At 36.7% G+C, this 16832-nt stretch overlaps 2 long non-coding RNA genes across 21 annotated transcripts in view; one reads left to right on the top strand and one right to left on the bottom strand.

Moving 5' to 3' along the window:
* Window positions 1-16832, bottom strand: part of LOC140604738 (uncharacterized) — a 158640-nt gene that overhangs the window by 66152 nt on the left and 75656 nt on the right. For 6 of the 13 annotated variants that reach the window (XR_012007533.1, XR_012007530.1, XR_012007542.1 and 3 more), the window contains one exon: window positions 3002-3096. This is a non-coding gene — a long non-coding RNA (uncharacterized lncRNA). Of the gene's footprint in view, window positions 1-3001; window positions 3097-4433; window positions 4695-9924; window positions 10227-16832 lie in introns of those variants that run through there. The other 7 variants (XR_012007539.1, XR_012007532.1, XR_012007544.1 and 4 more) reach the window with 3 other exon arrangements.
* The window catches only part of LOC140604740 (uncharacterized), a 357291-nt gene continuing 344289 nt past the window's right edge, over window positions 3831-16832 (top strand). For 6 of the 8 annotated variants that reach the window (XR_012007545.1, XR_012007546.1, XR_012007549.1 and 3 more), the window contains exons 1-2: window positions 3831-4006; window positions 8275-8421. This is a non-coding gene — a long non-coding RNA (uncharacterized lncRNA). Of the gene's footprint in view, window positions 4007-4845; window positions 4918-5862; window positions 6068-8274; window positions 8422-16832 lie in introns of all 8 variants that reach the window. The other 2 variants (XR_012007550.1, XR_012007552.1) reach the window with 2 other exon arrangements.

Genomic DNA, 16832 nt, shown 5'->3' on the forward strand with positions numbered 1-16832 from the left:
AGAAATAATGACTGTGAATATCTCTTTCAAAGATCAGGGTTTACTGAGGATTCAGTAAGGTAATGTCAAGCACAGCTCCCCTTTCATTCTCTTACTTCACTCCAGTTAAGCTTTTGCTTCTTCAAAATAAAAAATGCTCTTAGCATTAATATCTGTGACCTTCATATTGTTAAGTCCAATGTTATGTGCAGTCTTCCTTACTTAACTGAAACATTTGGCAGAACTGGTTATTCCTTGTTCCTAATACTTTCATTTTTTGTCTCCCTGGACACCACACTTACTTTGCTTTTTCCCTTTTCAATAGTCTCAGTTGTTGATTTCTCCTTTTGCCCCTGATCTGTTCAAGTCACAGTGCCTCAGACCTCAATTCATGAGTCTTTCCTCCCCACCTTCTCCTCTTCCCTCTCCTGTCCTTCTCTCGTTTCTCTATTCACATGTATCCCCTTGGTGATCTTACGTAATCTTGTGGTTGCACATATCAGTTATGTGTAGGTGACTCTCAAATTCATGTGTTTAACCCAGATTATTCCCTTGAAATGCAGACTCCTAAATCCAACTGACAAGTTACCATCTTCAGCTTGATGTCTAATAGAAACTTGACACTTAATATTGCTAAATAGAATTCCTGAGCTTTCTTTCTTTTTTTAAAGATTTTATTTATTTGAGAGAGAGAGAGAGAGAGAGAGCGCGCGCGCGCGCAAGAGCACAAGCAGGTGGAGGGGCAGTAGGAGAAGGAGAAGGAGAAGCCAGCTCCCTGCTGAGCATGGACCCTGGGATCATGACCTGAGCTGAAAGCAGATGCTTAACCAAGTGAGCCACCCAGGTGCCCCCTGAACTTTCTCTTAAAGCTCTTTCCCCCTAGAGACTTCTTTACCTCCAGAAAATCCAATCTTTCTATTTTGGGGGGCCAAAAACTTTGGAGTCATACTGGATTCCTGTCTTTTTGTCACACCCATTATGATGTGCCAGGAAACCTGCTGACTCCAGAATGTGACTACTTCTCATCACCTGTATGGACTCATGTTGTCCTGATCTGAACAACCATCATCTCCTACTTGAATCACTGGGCTTTCTAATTCTGCCCTGTTATCCTACAATCTGTTCTTAACACATAAGCAGGAATGCTTTTCTAAAGTAAAGTTAGATTTCATGCTAATTCAGTGCTTGGTGTCATGCAGTAGCTCACATTTTACTCAATGTAAAAGTGAAATTTTTTCTGTGGCCTGCAAGACTTCACACAATTTTATCCTTGCTGCTTCTCAGCATAGCTGTTTTCAACTGGGGGTGATTTTGTCCCTCAGGGGACATCTGGCATTTTCTAATGATCACTGCTTGTTGAGGGGGATGTAACTATTATCTAGTGTATGGAAACCAGGGATTTTACTAAATTATCTTAAAATTACAAGATACTCTGGGCTATTCATGTACAAAGAAATATTGGGTATAAAATATCAGCATTTGAAAACCAGACTTAGACCCTCATTTCCAAATGTCCTTCTCTTAACTCCAACATTGGCATTCTTGTTGACCTTTGGAAACAAGGCTTTGGAGACCTTACAGCCCTTTCACATTCTGGAATATCTGCCTCCTAGAAATTTACATGGTTTGCTCCTTTGCTTCCACCCATCTCTGTTCAAATGTGTGTGTCACTGAGATACTCTCTGATCACACGATATGAACTACAATGCCCTGGCATTCCTTCTTCCCTAAGCAGTTTTCTTTAGGACTCACTACCATCTGATATTCTCTGAATTATATTTTTGTTTATTGTCTGTTTCTCCTCCTTAGGATGTACACTCTGATCAAGTAGGTGTCTTATCTGTTTTTCTCTTTTCTTTTTTTCTTTTCTTTTCTTTTCTTTTCTGTTCTTTCTTTCTTTCTTTCTCTTTTTTTTTTTTTTTTTTTTTTACTGCTTTTTCCCTCTAGAGCAATGGCTGGCACATCGAAGAAGACTTAATAAATATTTGTAGAAATATCATAATGTAATACAATAAAGTGGAGGACATCGGCAGGGTCTTCTGATAACACGGGAGGTGAATACTGAACCCAGCCATTGTCTGAATCAATCTGGGAACAGAAGGGTAAGTCTGAGCATTTGGTGAAAAGGGTGGTGCTTGCCTCTTGTGTGTTTCAGATAGAGGGCATTAATGTGCTCAGAGGCCCTGGAGTTAGAGGAAGTGTGTTCCCTTGGAGAAATCACAGGAGTAAAGCCTCAGAGTGCACACAGTAAAATAATGACAAAGACATCAATCATACCACGAAAGAGATCAAGTGAGAGAGTTAAGCAGTTAAAGGAACATGCATGGTATCCTGAGTTCCTAGTAGTTTGAGCATTCCTTGCATGCAGTGGGAATAAGAAAATCAGCCAAGCAAACATTTAAGCCAAGGAATAACCTTAACACATCTGAAGTTCTGAGTGGCCAGAACTGCTGTGAAGTGGAAGCTGAGCTGGAGGACAGGCTGTTTTGAAAGGAAGATGGATGAGGGGACAGCACTAATACTTAGAAAGAGAGGATTATGTTTTTAAATATTTTATTTCTATACAAATTCACATTTTAAAGGTTTTATAAAATAGACCTATAGTACTTTTAATATGAAAATAGAGTGCTTTAGATTTAAGTAATGCATAGGTTTAACAAAAAGTTTCTAGAAATAAGGAAACTATGAAAATAGTGCTACATGACAATCTTAGTGGAATAATACTAAAATACTAAAATATATTTTCTTTGAAATTAGATACTCTCATTAGTCACCGATTTAAAGAAAGTCAAGGCCTCCTATAGCATTTCTTGTGGGGGGAGTTTCCTCACTTTACATTTGCTTTCATTGGCTTCTTTGCTGATTGATGCGGATGTGTGAGTGTGTGCAACAAGAGAAAGGGAAAGAAAGCAAGAGGAGATTTTCTGCTTTGGATTAAAATGATTTTTCTCCTATTCTTATTTCATTGGTTCCTATGCCGCTCGTATCACTTTGGTGCTTAAAATAATAATAATAAACTCACCATTCTGCGCTTCCAGGGAGGAGTCCATATGGTGTTGTCCTGGATTCCTGTGGTAATTTAAAGGAAAACTTTTAACGTGGAGAGCCCTTGAAGTCCTGCAAATGATGAAGAAGAATATCTTCAAATTTCTTGCATTTAGATTTAGAATCCATTTAGATGGTATCTACCTTGACCTCCAAATGGAACAGTACATCTACAAAAAGAAAAACAGTGGCCTTCCACATCATAAATCTGAAGAGAGAGAACCTGGGGGAAGCGTCTGCGGGGAGCTTGCAACATTGCTGCCATTGAAAACCCGGTTGAGGGGATCTCTGGGTGGCTCAGCGGTTCAGCGCCTGCCTTTGGCCAAGGGCGCGGTCCTGGAGTCCCGGGATCGAGTCCCACGTCGGGCTCCCTGCATGGAGCCTGCCTCTCTCTCTCTCTGTCTCTCATGAATAAATAAATAAAATCTTAAAGAAAAGAAAATCCAGTTGATGTCAGGGTCCTATGCTTCAGCAGTTCTGGCCAGTGAGCCGCGCCGCAGTTTGCTGCTTCACAGCGGCCAGCCCTATTTCTGGAACCTTCGCTAACCAGACCCAGGCAGCCCGATGGGAGCCGAGACTCCTGATGGTTACTCATCCCAGGGCTGACCACCAGCTTCTCAGACGTCATACGTTAACCTGGCTGTCCTCGCTCGGAGTAAGACCAACTCCGCTCTCCGCTGCGTGGACACGGCCGCCCCCGGCCACGGCCGCCACGGCCACCGCGGCCACCACAGGCGAGCGGGCTCCGCGGTGCGACGTGCTGAGCGCAGGGAGTTTCTGCGCAGGCGCGCTCCAATTCTCACAAAGACCCGCGAGAGGTCACGCCTCGTCTCTACTGCGGCCCCCTGAAGACCTTGAGGAGGAGGACCTGGCACCTGAGGAGAAGGCTGTGTGTGACCAGGGAGGAGCTTCGGGGTGGACGGACTGCGCCACTTCCCGGGGCTAATGCTCCTCAGCCTGAGGTTGCGGACTGGCCCTCAAGGTAGGCGGTTACCCTCCGTGCCCTGCTCAGGAGGGCCTGCTCGGGGCTGTGACTGACGACGAGCAGCCTCTGAGGATCTGAAGCTCTTCTTCCACAGACTCTTAAACAGAAAAAGGAAAGAAGCTGGCGGAAAAGAAGCTGTTTCTTTTTTCTTTCTTTCCTTTTTTTTTTTTTTTTTTTTTTTTTATAGATTTATTAATTCATGAGAGACACACACAGAGAGGCAGAGGGAGAAGCAGACTCCTCGCGGGAAGCCTGATGCGGGACTTGATCCCAGGACCCGGGGATCACACCCTGAGCTGAAGGCAGATGCTCTACCGCTGAGCTACCCAGGAATCCCATAGGCTGTTTCTAAAGCACACACTCGTTCAAACAATATGACCCTTTTAGCAACTTTTGGTAGTCTATATGAATCGCCACAGAAATCTCTTTCCCAAACTCCCAGTTATCAGGCCACCTTTTTTTTTTTTAAAGATTTATTTATTAGAGCACAAGCAAGCAGAGCAGCAGGCAGAGGCACAGTTGGAGAAGCCGACTCTTCACTGAGCAGGGAAACCGACACATGGGGCTCCACCCCAGGACCCCGGGTCACGACCGGAGCCAAAGGCAATGATGTTTAACCATTTGAGCCACCTGTGCGCCTCCATCAGGCCACTTCTTAGTGAACTAGTTTTTTAGTTGTTAAATCCTTCAGGTTAGGAAAAAAAAAAAAAAGTCTCCCTCAGCATTTAGATTCAGAATTTTAGTCATAGCATTTATTAATACTTGAAATGATTGCATGTATTTGTTTATTTTATTGCTTGGTAGTTAGGTTTCGGCTCATCTGTCTCCCTTTCTAGAATAAAAGCTGCTTGAGTCTTTGTCTTATCCTTGTACATGGAAGAGCGCCTAGTACAAAGTGCCTGTTCCAAGTGAGTAAGTTTCGGCTGTGACTGAATTATTCTTTTGATGTTGGAAAATTGCCTTTGAAAAATATACTTTGTTTTGAAGCAAAGCTAGGAGTTTATTATTTGGGCCTCAAAGTGTAGAAAAGTAATAGTAACCGCCAGAAAAGAGATTCCCCAAAGAATATAAATTAAGGCAGTGCTTTCTACTTACATGTGAAAACTTAGGAAGCATTTTCAGGGTTTCAGCTACTCTATTTGACAAACTCTGTTAAGTACTCTTCCCCCATTAAGCAAACCTGGTAACCACTATAACTCAATATGCTCATCTATTAAATAAAGGGATTGAATTAGATGATCTTACTGCTCTAAAATTTTATCCTTGTAGGACCAGCTGGACAATAATCTGAGCTTGCAATCATGTATTTATGTTCTTGTTCAACTTTTCTCTTTAGGTTTATGACTTTGGGCCCAGTGTCTATATTTGGGAGGGGGGTCTTTAATTCCCTCATGTAAAGTGTGAGAGGGTTTAAATAGATGATTCATTTCAAATATCTATGAAATTCTGTAACATTTATATTTCTTGAGTTCTAGCAGGTTTAAAGCTACAAAAATTAATTAATTGCACCGTCTTGTATTTTAGTTTTTGTGGTCTGGAAAAGTTAGGGAGTTACAGAAAAAGAAAGCTTTTTCAATGCACGCGTTCTCAGGATCATTGTAAATGTGGTTCATGATTGCAGAAAAATGGTAGTTTATGAGGTAGAAGGGTGGTCTGACAATAAGTTTAATTCAGAAGCCTAGAAGCCCTAAAGATGTTGGAAACCAAAGATTAGTACTCTTAAACCTGGGGTTCTTTTGTTTCTGTTCCAGATACTCTGGCTTTCTCATTTTGACACAATTAACAAAAGCACTTGTATTGATTTTTTTTTTTTTAGCACTTGTATTGATTTTTATTTGTCATATAAATTGCAGGAGTCAAGACTTGAGAAGTTTTGCTCTGAAAGCCAGGAATTTAATCCAGTGTAAAACCCTATTGATAAACTATTTAGAAAAGACGGTGACGGACACCAGGACTACTTTATTATAAGCCACAGATGGTTAATTTGATCTTGATTAATGTTATACTAGGACCAAAACCCACAAATCTTTATCAAGGAACCTTTGGGATTATGAGAAGGTATGGATCACAAAAACTTTTGAAAACTCAAAGCTCTAAGTTATTATTGTTGAAACACAAAAATAAGAAGGTTAGCACGTATTTACTTCCCAGTTACAACAAATTATTTCCTCATAGTATTTAAGACAAATTTATACTTCTATCTTGTCATTCTAAAGTTGAGTTTCTGGTTAAGTCTGTTCACCAAAATGGACAATGGACCTTTCTCTTACATTCAAAGGTTTGTTATTATAATGGCTATGGAAATATAAACTGGAAGATATGAAAGTTTATCATCAGAAACAGCATTTTAAAATAATGGCTTTCTATAAAAGCCTAGAAAACTGTTTTCATACTTTTGTATGTAATACCTGCCATTGAAATTGCTTATAATCTCAGAAATTGAGGTAACTAACTCACCAATTATTGTGTTGTTATCTTAGCTCTGGTAATCTAGTATAGGACTGTATAGAGTCCCTAAAATTAGGAACATAAATAAAGGCATCTCCCTTTAAAAAAAAAAAAACTGTCATTGAAGTAAGACAAGTAGCTCATGATTAAATTTAGAATATAATGCAGAATTTTGATTATCTGTAACACTCAATTTTAAGAACAGATTTTTGCATCAAAATAGCACAAAGAATGTGGACATAAAAAGTTGGAAGAAAGGTTGAAATTTTAAAAAGAAAAATTTGAATCTGAATACAGAGTCAAGACATGTTTTGTACTGGTTATGGTCCTCATAATTCTTTTTTTCTAAGAGTTGGAATAGTATTTATTTCTATAGAAATATTTTATTTTACTTTATTTTACTATTTTATTTTTTTATTTTTTTAAATTTTATTTTAGGTTTTATTTATTTATTCATGAGATAGAGAGAGAGAGAGAGAGGCAGAGACACAAGAGGGAGAAGCAGGCTCCATGCGGGGAGCCTGACGTGGGACTTGATCCCAGGACTGCGGGATCACGCCCTGGGCTGACGGTGGCGCTAAACCGCTGAGCCACCCAGGCTGCCCTATAGAAATATTTTAAAATTTATTGAAATTAAAAATTCATATATTCCTCATTTTACCAGTGCTAAACAATATTTCCTTACATTATAATGTTAGAAATTGATCATTTATTAATGAATGTCTGTATAGCATAGTGCCAGAATACTTGGTAATTACAATGTTGATCCAAATACTGAATTCAGTATTTGAAGTTTATATGTTGTTACCAATAGTTTAACTGAACTATATTCTATCATTTAATTTTTCAAGTTTTGTATTTATAATGTTTTCCTCAGATCAATAAGGTCTTTAGTCCCAAGAAATCTTCTGTGGTATCTGTAAAGAATAAAGTGCTATATGGGGAAAAAAAAATGTAATGATTACAGTAAAATTATAGGTGTTACTTGCTTTTATTGCCCTCACCAGACACCATGAGAAAAATCACCAGCTATAGTTGCCTTCCTTTCCTCAGAGGATTCCTCTAGGCTGTACCTCTCACCCTCAAATTTATAAATTTATTTTCATTCCTTGGTCCTCCTTTTCAATTCCTTTGTTTCACTGGTGATCTATTCTCTTTAACCCCTTTAGATTGCCTTGGATACTGGATTCCCTGGTTAGATACTTTCTCAGGTCGATCCTTTGCACAAGTACTCTATTGCTGATAGATGACATTTAAATCTGCCCCAGATTCTCTGGTTATTTCATCCCTGTTGATGGCATCACTTTTCTGGGAGGGAGCACCAAGCATTATTATGAATTATGCTTCCCATCAGTGATAAATTTAACCCTGAGTAAAGGTCAATAGAGAGAAAGCACATAGGTGTTAAGCATACATTTTGAAGAAATGGTGAATTTCATGTATTATTTTGTCCTTAAATAAATGTATCAGGAAAAGAAGGTAAAGTCAGTGTGTTTTTCATTGTTGATGACATAGTAAACTACTACTTGCTAGAGATTGTGTTATTTTCTTCATTTCATAATGAGCTGGACAGTCAAGGTTCAATCAAAGGAATAGAATGCTATGACTGATATGCATAGAAGACAATTTAAGAATTTGACCTTATGCTTTTGTGGAAGCTGCTTAAACAGTCTTTTAAAGCTAGTGTTTTGTGTTTGGTATTGGAGTTTAAAGTCAACGTGGCAAGTAGTCAGGAAGAGATGATATTACATAGGGTAGAGAATGGACAGGCAGAGACCCATGGGGACAAACTAAACCCTTGTCTTTTTTGCCTCTAGGTCTACACATTTGATGATGAGCATATCTTCTGGAAGAACATGGTGTTCTTCCACACAGGGCTCATAAGCACCCAGCCCAATGAGAATCCTGCAAGAGTCAGAAGAGCCATTGGAGCTGTGGACTGACTAGTGCCTCACACCACCCTGGTGAGTCAGCTGATAAGTGACAGTATGTGTAAGCTGCATCAGTGCTCGGTATTCTGAACTGATTTTTCAAGCATGAAGAACATAGCTACTGCTTTACTTCTGCCTACCAGCCTTGCATAAACTGTCTCTGGTGGCCTACATTAACTTGGAACTGTGCATGGGTACAATGTTGGGAAACATAATTCCAGTTTAGCTAAGTCAACAATACACATCCACCCAACTGCATACACAGTTTGCCATATAAATTTACATGGCCACAGACTGTGTATGATAATTTTTATTGTGCTCCCCATTCTTACCAATATTTGGTGTTATCCAGCTTTGGTTTTATATTTTTTGCTATTCTCTTCAGTGTAAAATTGTATCTCATTATTCATTTTGGTTTTGACTTGCGTTTTTCTAATTAGTGAGAAGTTGTATATGTATTCATATATTTACTCATCACCTGTATTTCTTCTGTAAAAATGCCTGCTTATATCTCTTGCCTCATCTTTTATTGGATGATCTGTTTATTGATATGGTGAAGAACTTCATGTATTCTTATAATTCTTTGTTGATATTTAATTGGAAAGTATCTTTTCCTAAATGTGTTTTATCTTTTCATTTTTAAAAAGTCCTTTAATGAATGCATTTCTTTTCAATTTTACAGTGGTGAATTTTTGAGTTCTTAATATGATAATTATTTTCTATTTTCTTTAGGAAATCCCTATACCAGGGCTATGAAAACATTCTAAAAGTTTCACACATTTGTTTCATATTTCCTTGTTTAAATGCATGCTGTGAGGGTGCCTGAGCTCAGTTGGTTAAGCATCCAACTTTTGATTTAGGCTTTGTAATATGTTTTAAAATCCAGAGGTGTGAGGAGGTTTCCAATTTTTTTTCCTTAAGATGGTTGTTTGTTTGTTTGTTTTCTGGCTATTCAAGGTCTTTTATGGTTCTATATGAATTTTAGAGTTGTTTTCAATTTCTACCAAAAGAAGCCATCGGGTTTTGATAGGGGTTGCATTGAATATGTAGATCATTTTGAGTGGTGTGGATATTTTAATAATATCAAGTGTTCTGATTCATGAACTTGGAATGTCATTCCATTTATTTGTGTATTTAATTTCTTTGAGCCATGTTTTATAGTTTTCAATGTACAGGTCTTTCATCTCCTTGGTTGAGTTCATCGCTAAGTATTGTATTCCTGTTGGTGCTACTGTAAATGAATTTAAAAACAATTTCCTTTGTAGATTGTCTTTGGTGTGTAGAAATGCATTTGGTTTTTGTATGAATTTGTTCATTAGTTCTAACAGTTAGTGTGTGTGTGTGTGTGTGTGTGTGTGTAATCTAGGATTTTCTACATATGGAAGATCATATCTGTGAACGCAAATTTTGCTTCTTCCTTCTAATTTGGATCCTTCTGTTCCTTTTATTGTCTAATTTCTTAAGCTAGAACTTCCATTACTATGTTGAATAGAAGTAGTAATTTGTTTAAGAAATAAATTCCACTTGTTTCTGGTGATTAATACTTTTAATGTGTTTTAAATTGAGTTTGCTAGTATTTTGTTGAAGATTTTTGTGTCAATATTCATCAGGGATATTGTAGTTATCTTTTTTTATTGTAGAATCTTTGTCTGATTTTGGTATCAGGGTAATTTGGCCTAGTAAAATGATTTTTGAAGTGTTGCATTCTCTGTAATTTTTTAAAGGATTGATATTAATTCTTCTTTAAATGTTTGATGGAATTCTCCAATGAATCCATTTGGTCCTGGGCTTTTCATTCTTTTTTTCCTCTCCCCTTTGATTTAAATGAACATCTGTAACTGGAAAAAAAAAAAAAAGTGTCTCTGTGGAGCATACCAAGACGCCTGAGAGATTTGTTCATCTGTGTACTTACAAGTGAATGGATGGGACGATGGAGGAGGTGGCAGAGCTAGAAACAGCAGAGACAGTGATGGCAGAGAAAGTACAGGTTAGTCTAGCAGTAAGTCAGCACAACTTTTCTGGCAGAGGAAGTGAGGGTAAAGGTAGTGAGTGGGGGTCTTCCTGGCCATATGTGCTGCAGCTGGAGGGACCATTTGTTCTCTTTGAAGAGAGACCAGAGTGACTGAGGGGAAGGAAAGGAAAGAGAAGTAGATAAAGAAAATTAAAGAGGAAAAAAAAAAAAAGAAAATTGAAGAAAAGCATCTGCTGTCTTCCCTGGGAGACAAGATGAATCATGGACTTTTGTCCCCTTCCTGCTTGAGGATACCTTTCCTGGGCCTTGGGAACAGCCAGCGCCATAGGCCATAAATACACATACCTCCCCCATTCTGCCACCATGCTTTTTTTTTTTTTTTTTTTTTTTAATGTGTTAAACTCTGTAAGCTCAGGTAAGAGAAAGCAAAGACTTATGTTATAGGGTCACCTTTTGGAAAACAAAAGGAAGATTCCTATCAACTGGCTGAACAGTTGGAATCCAAATAAACAAAATTTTGCCTAAATAAGAAAGGTGTTTACTACTTCAAATGCAGTGAAAGAGGCACTTCTCAGCAAATACCATGAAAAATCATAATACTATGGTATCACAAAAATAAAATTAATTTTCAGCAACTGATCCCAAAGACATGAAATATTGTGATATAACTTTTAAAAAATTTAAAATAGTTGTTATTTAAAAATTCAACCAGCTGCAAGAAAGCTTGGAAAGCAATACAGTGACCACAGGAATAAAATTAATGAAGAAAAGGAGTACTTTATCAAAAAGATTAAAATTCTAAGAAAGATTCTAGAGCTGAAGAACTCCATAAATAAGATGAAGGTTATGTTAGAATGCATTGGAAATAGAGAAAATCATATGGAAGAGAGATTAGTAAGGCCAAGGATAGAAACAGAAATAATTCAAGTGAAAGAGGGGAGAATTATGACTTTTAAAAAGTAAAGGAAAAAAAAATAAAAAAGTAAAGGAACACTAGGAGAACTTTCTGGTTCCATTAGAAAGGCCAACATAGGGATAATGGGTATCCCAGAAGAAAATGAGAGGGAGAAGGGGGTTGAGATCATATTTAAAGAAATAAGAGGTGAGAACTCCCAAACCTGGAGAAGATATGTAAGTCCATGAAGCTTATTGAACACCTTGTTATCTCAATAAAAAAGGCCTTCTTCAAGGCATATTATATTAAAACTGTCAAAAGTTAATGGTAAATAATTTTAAAGTCATCCTAGGATAAAAGGCAGGAACCTACAAAGTTATGCCCACCCATTAGGCTGTTAGCAGATTTCTGAGCCAAAATTCTACAATCCAGGAGAGAATGGAATGATATACTCAGAATATTAAAAGATAAAAATTTCTAGCCAAGAATACTCTATTTGGTAAAGTTATCTTTTAGGTATGGAATAGTAATAAAGGCTTTCCCAGACAAAAAAAAAAAAAAAGAGTTCACCATTACTAGACTTGCCTTCAACAAATGTTGAAAGGAATTCTGTAAGCTGAAATGAGAAGACAAAAGTACACAAAACTTTGATTAAGGTGAATTAGAATACTATAAGCCTTTTTTAGAATATGTATTAAAGAACATTAAAAATAACTTGGTAATAAAATCACGTAAAAATAATTTGTGACATCAAAAATACAAAAAGAGAAGAGTAAAAGGCTAGGCTTCTTATAGGTTAATGAAGATTAAATTTCTGTCAGAAGGAAAAGCCTATTTTATCTATGAGATGTTTTGTGTAAAATTTGGAGTAACCATAAAGCAAAAATTTAGAGTGGAGATGTGAGACATTAGAAGAAGGAGGAGGGGCCTGAGCATATCACCATGGAAAACTGCCAACATATACATGTAGACAGAAATAGAAGGAAAATGACAATGAGAGACAAAATAAACCAAAAGGCAAAAGATAAAATGGCAGTAGTAAATCCTTACATATTAATAATCACCATAAATATAAATGGTTTGAACTCACCAATCAAAAGGCACAGAGTGGCTGGATGGATTTTAAAAAATAATAATAAAGACCCAAATATATGCTGCCTATAGGAGAATCATTTCAGCTCTAAAGACTAGCATAGGCTCAATGTGAAAGGATGGAAGATGAATTTCCAAGCAAATGGAGATGAAAAGAAAACAAGCAAAGCCAGACTTATGTTACATAAAATAGATATCAAGCCAAGAAGTATAAAAAGAGAGAAAGTCTTCATAGAAGGATAAAAGGAGTCAATACATCAAGAATATAACAATTATAAATGTATATACTCCCAACACCCAAGCACCAAAATATATTAAGCAATTAATAACAGATCTTAAGGGAGAAGTAGATAGCAACACAATAATTGTAAGAGATTTCAATATGCTACTATCGATGGATCCAGGCAAAATTAACAAGGCAAGTTTGGAATTGAAACACATTTTAAAAATGGACACACACTTCTAAATAATCTTTGGGTCAAAGAAAAATTAATAGGGGAAATAAAAATATTTTCTCAAAACCAATGAAAGTGAAAATGCAATATATCAAATATTGTGATGCAAGAAAAGCAGTTCTGAAAGGAAAGTTTATGGGAATGAGTACATATATTAAGAAATTAGAAGTCAAATAAATAACCTAACTACATTCCAAGGAACCAGAAAAAGCAGAATAAATTAAGTCCAAAGTTAGCAAAAGGATGGGAATAATAATGGTCAAAACAGAAACAAATAAAATTAAGACCAGAAAACAATAGAAAGTATCAATGAAAATAAGATTGGTTCTTTGAAAAAATAAGCAAAATTGATAAACCTTTAGCTAGACAAAGAAAAGACTCAAATGAATAACATTAATAATGATGGAAGAGACATTAGAACTGATATGAAACACATAGAACCATGTAGAAGAGATGGATACATTTCTAGAAACATGCAACCTATGAAGACTGAAATCAGAAAGAAAGAGAAAATATAAGCACACCAGTAATGATTGAATCAATGATCAAAGATTGAAGCAGTGATTGAAAAACAAAACAAAAACAAACAAAACCTCCCAACACAGATAAGTCTAGGACCAGATAATTTCACTGAAGAACTCTACTGAATACATTTAAAGAAGAATTAATGCCAGTTCATCCTTAAGCTCCTAAAATATTGAGGAGGAGGGAACACTCTCAAACTCATTCTGTGAAGCTAGCTTTACTTTGTTCTCAAAACCAGATAAGAGCAGCACAGGAACATAAACTGTAGACCAATATCTCTGATGAATATGGATGCAAGATTTCTCAAAAAATATTAGCAAACTGAATTCAAGAACATATTAAAAGGATTATATACCATGACCAAGTAATTTTTATCCCTGGAATGTAGAGATGGTTCAACATATGCAAATCAATAAATTTAATACATCACATCAATAAAATGAAAGGTTAAAATCATATGATCATCTGGGGCACCTGGGTGGCTGACTCAATTAAGCATCTGCCTTTCGCTCAGGTCATGATCCCAGGAAATCATGATCAATGGGGAGCCTGCGTCTCCCTCTCCCTTTGCCACTACCCTGCTGTGTTCTTGCTCATGCTCTCTCAAATAAATAAAAATCTTTATTTAAAAAAAATCACACGATCATCTTATTAAATGCAGAAAAAGCATTTGACAAAATACAACCTTTCATGCTACAACCCTTAACAGGTATAGAGGGAACACACCTCAACATAAACATCCCATGTTTACAGATTATAAGAATTACTATTGTTAAAATGGCCATATTACTCAAAGCCATCTACAGATTTTGTGCAGTCACCATCAGAATACCACAGACATTCCTCACAGAACTGGAAGAAGAAATCTTAAATTTGTTTGGAGTCACAAAAGACTCTAAATTGTCAAAGCAATCCTGTGGAAAAAGAACAAAGCTAGAGTTATCACGCTTCAGATTTCAAACTATAATATAAAGCCATAGTACTAAACACAGTGTGATGCTAGCACAAAAATAGACACACTGACCAGTGGAACAGAAGGGGGAGCCTAGAATTAAACTGAAGCATATACAGTCAACTATTTGACAAGGGAGACAAGAATATCCAATGGGGAAAACATAATCTCTCAACAAATGGATTGGGAAAACTGGAGAAACATGCAGAACATGAAATTGGACTCTTCTTTTTTTACACCACTCACAAAAATTAACTTGAAATGTATCAAAGACTTAAACATAAGACCTGATACCATAAAACTAGAAAATATAAGGAAGAAGTTCATTGATACTGATTTTTTAGGCATGATGGCAAAAGCAAAGACAACAAAAGAAAAAAAAATCAACTAATGGGACTATATATCACATTTAAAACTTCTGCACCGCAAAATAAACAACACAGTAAAAGGACGATATATAGAATAGGAGAACATTTTTGCAAACCACATAACACCTAAGGGTCTAATATCCAAAATATATAAAGAAGTCATGCAACTGAATAACAAAAACAATAATCCGATTAGAAATTGGGCAGGAGAACTATATAGACATTTCTCCAAAGAAGACATCATAATGGCTAACAGACACGTGAGAAGATGCTCAACTTACTAATCACAACAGAAATAATAACAAAAAACAATAATCCAATTAGAAATTGGGCAGGAGAACTAAATAGACATTTCTCCAAAGAGGACATCATAATGGCTAACAGACACATGAGAAGATGCTCAACTTACTAATCACAACAGAAATCAAATCAAAACCACAATGAGACATCACCTCAGACCTGTTAGAATAGCTATCATTATAAGACAAGATACAGGGATCCCTGGGTGGCGCAGCGGTTTAGCGCCTGCCTTTGGCCCTTTGATCCTGGAGACCTGGGATCGAATCCCACGTCGGGCTTCCGGTGCATGGAGCCTGCTTCTCCCTCTGCCTGTGTCTCTGCCTCTCTCTCTCTCTCTCTCTCTCTCTGTGTGACTATCATAAATAAAATAAAAAATTAAAAAAAAAAAAGACAAGATACAGCAAGTATTGATGAGGATGTGGTATAAAGAGAATCCTTATACCTTGTTGGTAGGAATGTAAATTGGTATAACCAAATGGAAAACAATATTGAATGTCTCAGAAAATTAAAAATATATTACTATATGATCCAGTAATTACACTTCTGGGTATATACTCAAAGGAAATGGGAATGTGATTTTGATGAGATATCTGCACTCTCATGTTTCTCTCATGTTTACTGCAGCATTATTCACAATGCTCAAGATATGGAAACACTCCAAATGCCTATTAGTGGTTGAATGAATGAAAAGTATATGAAATATATATACAATGGAATATTATTCAGCCATGAGAAAGATATCTTCTTATTTGCAACAACATAGGTGGACCTTGAGTATATTATGCTACGTGATTAGATAATTCAGACAGAAAAAGACAATTACTGTATGATATTACTTATATGTGCAATCTAAAAAAAAAGCATGTGGGCAGCCCGGGTGGCTTAGCAGTTTAGTGCCGCCTTCAGCCCAGGGCCTGATCCTGGAGACCTGGGATCAAGTCCCACGTCAGTCTCCCTTCATGGAGCCTGCTTCTCCTTGTGCCTGTCTCTGCCCCCCTCCCCCTGTGTCTCTCATGAATAAATGAATAAAATCTTAAAAAAATTTTTTTTTAAAAAGCATGTAAAAAAAAATGGTGGTTACCAAGTGATGGTAGGGCAAGGGAGGGTGAGGATCAAAGTGATGGTGTTTCAGGGTATACACTTAGAACAAATAGTAAAGAAACCATAGATATCTAATACACAGTATACTGAATGTAGAAAATAATGATTGTACTGTAATTATATGATAAATATCATGACATCAACCACAGTATGGTTGTATGTGTAGTATACTATAATATACTATTATAGTATATAAATGTATCAAAGTAACACTCTCTGTACTTTAAACGTACACATTACATATCAAGTTTATTCAATAAAAAAGAAAAAAAAAACAATGGATTACCAAAGTGTATAAGTCTGTTGAACCCAATTTAGTTTATCATATGTCCAGATGAACTACAGGTTGGTTATAATAACATTTACTTGATTAACGTAGCTACCCTAAAAATTAGATAATACTATCTTCATTTTGAAAATGGGAGAAATAATCTCATAATGTTTAAGTAGTTTTCCCAAGGTTATACATTAGCAAACTGGAGGCATGAAGAATAGGTACTTGAAGTTAAAGCAAGACTCTCATTGTATTTGGAGTCTGAGCTCTGCCTGAAGGAGAAGCTGTAATATCACGAAAGGAGTGAACTCCTTTACTGGTCAGGACTGAACCTTCTGTTTGCCTAGATTGAATGTGTGGAATTAATTTAACAAATAATTTTGAAAAGCTTCTTTGTAACAGACTGCTAAGTCTCAGAAATAAGGCAGTAGCTATGAATGATGAGCCTGCCTGATACAGTTCTGGCCCACTCAGCACCAGATCTGGGGATTGTCAAGGGTTAGCTTTCTA

Source organism: Canis lupus, chromosome 15, assembly GCF_048164855.1.
Source record: "Canis lupus baileyi chromosome 15, mCanLup2.hap1, whole genome shotgun sequence".
NCBI classification, from domain to species: domain Eukaryota; kingdom Metazoa; phylum Chordata; class Mammalia; order Carnivora; family Canidae; genus Canis; species Canis lupus.